This window comes from Miscanthus floridulus, chromosome 4, assembly GCF_019320115.1.
Source record: "Miscanthus floridulus cultivar M001 chromosome 4, ASM1932011v1, whole genome shotgun sequence".
NCBI classification, from domain to species: Eukaryota; Viridiplantae; Streptophyta; class Magnoliopsida; order Poales; family Poaceae; genus Miscanthus; species Miscanthus floridulus.
Window position 1 is genome coordinate 62,984,328 of NC_089583.1, and position 7,016 is coordinate 62,991,343.

General features: G+C 43.7%; 1 long non-coding RNA gene across 1 annotated transcript; it reads left to right on the forward strand.

Moving 5' to 3' along the window:
* Nucleotides 1-3,474: 3,474 nt before the first annotated feature.
* On the forward strand, nt 3,475-5,226 carry LOC136551570 (uncharacterized). Its single transcript, XR_010782616.1, has 3 exons — nt 3,475-3,559; nt 3,718-3,773; nt 3,838-5,226. It is a non-coding gene; the product is annotated as an uncharacterized lncRNA (long non-coding RNA).
* The last annotated feature ends 1,790 nt before the right edge of the window (nt 5,227-7,016 follow it).

Genomic DNA, 7,016 nt, shown 5'->3' on the forward strand with positions numbered 1-7,016 from the left:
TAGAAAATCTAAGAGTGGAGCTGTTTTTCAGGTCTAAAGCCGTCTCAAACACATCCATAGTAGTGCCTAGTCAAAGTTAACTTGCATCACATATTTAATTCATAAAAAGTGGTACTCAACAAAAGAAATTTAAAAAGAGAAAACTAACTTAAAATTATCTCCAATTAATAAGAGTAATAATAATGCTCCAGTGCTTTGTAAAGAAACATCGTCTTTGGGCATTTCTTTATGCAAATTATCAAGAACAATATTAATATCCATGTTGTCCAAAACATCCTTTCCAGTGTCTCCTAGTCTATTCATTCAATCTTTCAATCTTTCTGGTAACATAGTTGATCCCAAACAATTTTCAATAGTTTCAATTTGAAGAAACTTCTTTTGGCTGATGCTACTATCATAGGAATAGTTAAGAGAATCCGGTATGCAATAGAGACATTTGGATAGTAATCGGCAACTTTAACAAACTAAAGAATCTTAGGTGCTGACATCAATTCATCTGCCAAACTTACTTGTAACACTTGTAGTTCAGAGAAAAAATCGTCTAACTTAACATCAAACTTGTCATGGGAAAAAGATTATTACAAAAGTAGCTAGTGCAACACTTCTGTAGATCAGCATCGTCCAAGGACATCAGAATTTCTAAGTTGAATGAGAAACCAAACATCTTCCAAATGCCTTTAGTTGTTCAAATCAACTAGTCAATGAAGCAATTGCAGTATCAACAATAACTTGGAAGTAATTAACTCTGAAGAACTCTACAGCTAAAAGATGTACTTCTTTAGTTTCATCTTGTTCATAAAAATGCTTCTTCCTTTTACCTTTACATTTTCTAGGAAATTTTGGCTCTATCCATAGCCCATGCAATGGATTTTACCGTCTCAATAATAGCACTAAATCCTTTGTTTCTATGCTGCTAGAAAAATGAAACGACCCCTTCAATTTGTTTGAGAGTAACATCCATGAACACAACCTTAGATTGCAACTTTTTTACCACCATATTTATTTCAAAAAATATCATTCGAGATAACCATACCAACTAAAAAAATCAAAATTCTCAAGTGCAGTTACAAATGATTGAGCATCCTTCACTGCTTTTATGTAAGTTCTCTCTGTTTCCTACAAGCTGGTCTTATTTGAGGAGCTTGATACCTGATAGGTTGCACACTACTTATTTGACTCTCCCAACGAGTATGAGATAAGGGTTTTTGACGGTCAACCTCCCAACATGATCAAGCCAAATTTTCCGCCTTTTAGTAGAACATGAAAACAACACATATATCCGTTGTATGACACCGGCTAATGAAATAACTATATTGCAAGATTTTGCCATATCACAACGAGATTCACTATACCACAACCCATCTTTAGCGTCTCCTTATATGTCGTTATATAACCATTTCAGCGACTTATGATTGGTCGTTATAAATATCTATAACAACTCTCTCTATGTGTAGTTGATAGTGGTGTATATTAGAGATATGTATAGCCTAAAGATATGTACGTACTTTTTTGTGAATTAGATATGTATGTACTTTACTTGTACTCTGAGTTGTAAATCTTGATTATTATATATATAAGTCACCTCGCCCTTAACACATGTGAGATGTTCGCTAATTCTCTACATGGTATCAAGAGTTCGGGTCCCTCTGGCTTCCTTCTCTGCCCTAGCGTCTCTCCCGCGCCGCCGACTCCATGTCCACACAGACACCCCACCGCGTGATGCCCCCATGCACATGCCTTCTCTCCCTCCACGTCCACGTGTTTCCCCCTCTCCCGCACACACTTTTCCCATGTGCGCCCCGCTGCCTCCTCACGATTCACCGCCGCGCGTGCTATCCCTTGTTCCATGCGCTGCCACCCCGGCCGCGACCCCTCCCGTGCGCACTTCTCTGCTTTTTGTGTCGATTGCGCGTGCTCCTCGGCTTCGCACGCCGTTGTTATGAACAAGGAGCACTATGTAAAAAAGCCACATATCCACCATGTCACCTACAGACGCCAGCATAAACGTGCGTCCGTAGTACGAGTTTACAGACGTGCCTTCCCGACGCGCGTCTGTAGTAAGCCGCCGGCGGGGTTGCCGGTCCGGTGAGGTCAACACACGTAATAAGCGCTTACTACAGACGCGTGTTCATAATAAGCGTCTTTAATATAACTACAGACGCATGTTTACAAGAAGCGTCTGTAGTTAGATGGCAAATCACAGACGCAGATAATTGCTCTCAGACGGACCTAGCTAAACGCGCGTCTCTCGGTCGGTTCCACGGACCCGAAAAAATTATTGATTCCAGCTGACTCTAGCCTCACGCGTCCGCCCCAAGCGGCCGAGGCCCTCATGCCCCCATCCCCTCATGCCCCCCATCCCTCGTCTTTCTCTCTCTCTCACTTCGCCTCTCGCCCCAAGACGGAGACATCGCCGCCGCCGCCGCTTCTCGTCCTCCTCCTCCGCTACCGCTCCGACATCCCCCTCATCTCCTTCTCCTACGCCGCCACCTCTCCTCCACCGCAGGTCTTCTCCGCAGCGTGTAGATCCCCTCCTCTCCTTCTATCTCTCGGATCTAGATCTAGAAAGGGCAAGCGAGTGGTGGAGGACCTATGAGGATACTGGAGCTGGAGGAGGGTGGGGTGGTGCCCAGCAGCAGCGGCGAGCACCCTCTCCCCTCGAGTGGGCCGGAGGTCGAGCGCCCCCTAAAGCTAGGGTTCGAGGGAGGCCATGCCGGCGGAAGGACACCATGTCGGCCTCAGCGTCGTCGCCGCCGACGGGCAAGGAGAGGCAGGAGGCGGTGCCCGTCCATCAGGTACCACCACTGCTCTACGCCGAACTGCCCATGTCTTCTTCGGGCCCGTTGCCGGCGACGGGAACCCACCACACCAGGTATGCCCGCTCCTTCTCTTCCCTTCTTGCTGTGCAAAATTGAGCACCGGAACCCTAATCTGAGATATTTGGCTATTTGTATTTGGATCTGATCTAATCACAAGTGTGTACATGTATTATGCCTACTAACTTTGATTTTTGTTTTATCACCCATGTCAATTGGGTCTATGGTTTAGTGATCTCTTGTTAGCTTTGTATCTTGCTACATGTATCTGCAATGGAAACTGATGATCCAAATTATCCTTTCCAATGGCTTTGCCCTCTGATCGATTATGCCTACTAACATTTAGAAGTGCATGGAAATAATATTTTGTTGATCTTTAATTATACCCTGCATTGTTGTAACCTCAATAATGCAGTTATGCTCTGATTTTTTTTTAAAAATAGTGAGGTTACATATGCAAGCATGAGTCGACAGGATCATAGTTTGCTTGGGAAATGGGATCCTTCTTTGTGTTAACTTGAACTGATGGGTTCTTTTCCTCTTTAGGGCCTGTTTGGAACGCAGGAATTTCACGGGAATCACACAGGAATTTCACAGGAATCAGTTCAATTTCACAGGAAAAACGCAGGAATGGGAAAAAAAATCCCGCATTCCAAAAAGATATGTCACACTATTGAGCCAGTTCACCAATTCAATTAAAAAGGGATCTACAAAGGAGGTGTGTCTGGCTTGTCGCTTCATTGGTTAGTATTCTTCTCCACACATAGCCATTTTCGCTGCATTGGCTATGTGATATTGTCATTTGTTTATAGCTAACAGTAATATGTTCTTGTTGGCTCTGTGATCTATTTTTGGATGGCTTGGAATTTGGTTGCTAATGAAAGTTTCATGCCTCTTGCAGTTTCCTTGGAACAATATGACCGAAGAGAGCAGCTCAAGAAAAGTGGCCTGGGAAAGGTATGCTTGTACCAGCCCCTCTTATTGGCCATTTTAGCAGCTCAAGAAAAGTGGCCTGGGAAAGGTATGCTTGTACCAGCCCCTCTTATTGGCCATTTGAGGACTATATTCTTATGCCTATTACATGTGTTGACTCTAAATGAATTTAGATCAGTAACTCTTAGCTAAGAATTCCAGTTTCTCATACACATGTTGATATTGAGTTGGACCTTTCTGAAAATATGTGTTTTTATGATTTTTCTGATCTACATTAGTTCCCTGTAATAATGTTAGTTCCCTGTTCCAGTTTCTCATACGCATAACTGGGAATTTCATGAAGTCAGTCCTGCATTTGACCTCCAGTTTAAATAAAGACAAGTGCTCATTTTTACTGCACTGTTATGTTTTTTGCTCAGCTGACCTCTGAATCATAGTTTGGTTATTTTTCGAACCAAAATGATGTCTCTCTTGTTAACTTATATATGCAGCTTGCGACCCAGTTCTAGAGACTTACTGACCCTTCTGTAGACTAAACTATTAATTGATTTTATAGAACACTATTTATAAACTATATCTCCTGTAGAACTGGCTACAAGCAGTTATGTGCCTTACTTCCTTTTATTGAGAACAGAACTTGGACTTATTAGTTTATTTCCCCTTTGTTCTTGTGCTTCAGAATGAGATACAATAGGGCAAGGCATCTCATTTCAAATTTGATATTTCTGGATGTAATTTTTCAGAATGTAACTATGCTTATTAGTTGTATGCATGTGTTTGGTTGTATGCATGCCATTTCTAGAGATTAGTTTTGTATGCATGTGTTTGGTTGCTATGATTTTTCAGGTGCTTATAACTAGTGCACTTATTGAAGGCAAGCTGCTCCTTATCATATTCTTCATTGGTTTATAGCATTACTAGTTTATATAATCCAATCACTTGTATATAAATTAAATTTTCACCTGGCTCCATAATGCTATGCAGGGAACTGGAGATTTAACAACTGCTCTCCTACTATGATGGAGTAATGTAATTATGTAAGTACTTGAGAAAGTGGTTGCTTGGCTAGTAATTTAACACTGTTTATTATGCCTTCTGTATGCTGAATTTGCTTGGTACTTGCTTGGAAAACAGCAAAGTTCAAGAAGGCGCTAGGCGGTTTCTAGGCAGCTGATCCATAGCCTAGAGCCTAGTCGAGCCTAGGCTAGCCTAGGCGCTTCAAGGCGTTTTTCTAGGAATTCTATATCCATTCATATTTTACCTGTAAAATTCTATAAGAAAAGAAAAAAAAAACAGGACACCTGTGGGCCAAGAGTTGTATAGAAAGGCCCATAAAGCAGCCTAAGCCCATATCTGAGCAGCAAGCCTTATCTCTAACCTCATCCCCCATCATATCCCTTCGTATCATCCACCGCACCACTGGCCGTGGTGCCCGCCGCCTCCATCCCTGCCTCTCCCGTCCTCTACGCTGCTTGCTGCCCCCGTCCCTGCCTCCTCCGCACTGGTCGCCGCCCCCGTCCCCACCTCCTCCGCACCGCCCACACCCGCCGCCGCCCCCGTCCCTGCTTCTCCGCCTCCTCTGCCACGGCTAAAGGTCCTGCCTCCCGGCTGTACCCGCCGCTAGCCTCCTCCAAGCTACGCTCGCCACCTCTGCCGCTCTGGATCTGCGGTCAGGTCGCCTTTCTTCCACCTACCCCCTTAGGCGAGGCGGCACCCCTCCGCCTAGCGTGTAAGCGCGCCTAGGCGAGCAGCCTAGTAGCACCTTTTTGAACAAAACAGGGATGTGCATGGTACTTGCTTGGAAATCCCAATCATTCTGTATGACCTATGATACCTGTCCTTCTGTTACTTCTTTTCATACTTGTATGTTCGCAAATACCTGTATGTAGGTTGGCAGATAGCTGAATCCAATGACTTGAATATTTGCTTCATTCAAGAAGATTATTAGTTACATGAGCTTATCTTAGTTCGAGTAGCAAGTAGGTTTCGTTGCAGTATGTTGGTGGGACATGTAATATGAAATTGCTAATTAGCAAGTGACTACTATATAATAGCAAGTGACATGTATATAAGACCCTGGCATTGGCGATTTTTTTTTTGGTTTTTGTAAATTGTTATCACATACGTGTGTTGGCTACACGCGTATGTGAGGAGGGGTTATCACAGACGTGTTTTGACTACACGCGTTTGGGAGAAGAGTTATCATAGTCGTGTGTTTTGTGTATCACAGACTTTATTACAGACGCGTCAAAGGCGCGACTGTAATGAGACCTTATTATAGACGTGTTATGGCAGACACGCCGAGACACATCTGTAATGTTCCCCAACACGTGTCTAAGATGTGCTTTCTTTACATAGTGGAGCCAACTAGAGGGGGGTGAATAGTTATTTCTAAAATTTAACTATGTCAGTTAACCAAGACAAAAGAAGAATTAAACTATTTGGTCTAGCCTCAACCACACCTCTCTATCTATCACAAGTGCCTTACAAACTTGGTCCAACCGAGACTAATGCTCACATTAGTCCTGGGACCAATGCTCACAAAATGCCTTACAAGTGGCTCCAATCGAAACTAATTCTCACATTAGTCTCCAGCTCAACTCTAACCGGGACTATGAAGGTAAAAACCGAAGATGTGCTCTCTACTAGTGTATTGACCATATGGGGAGGTGAAGCGTCCATCAGTAGCGAAGCTCATGTGTTATGGGTAGTATTGGTTTTAGATCTAGCATGCACGCTAGCGATGTGCGTGTGGGTATAGTTTTCCAAACGTGCCAGCACGGCACTACACGGCACTAGCCCGTCCCGGCACTGACGCGCCTAGGCATGGCACGCTAGGCACGGCTGATGAACCGTACCTGTGTCGTGCCACCGTGCCCGACTCCAAGCCTAGGCACGGCACTATCATTCCTGGAGCATGCCGTGTCGTGCCATGCCGACTCCAGGCTCAGCGTGCCCATGCTGGCCCAGGCACTAAACTGGCAAAACCCCTCAATGAACTCAGCACAGCAATTCAAAGAGATCTAAAATGACTAAGTTCACAAAAGATCAAAAACAGATCAGAACACAACACAACACAACAAAGAACACAAACTTTTGAAACTAAAACTAATTTAAGTAGGAGCTGTGCAATGACTGCCTCATTAAAAACCTGTTTAGGTAAAACTCACCCTTGTGAGAAACCCTAAACAGGAAAAGAGTACAGCCAGCACCTAGATTAATTGTTCATTACATCCATCACCACAAATCTAAGTCTCAGTTATTACA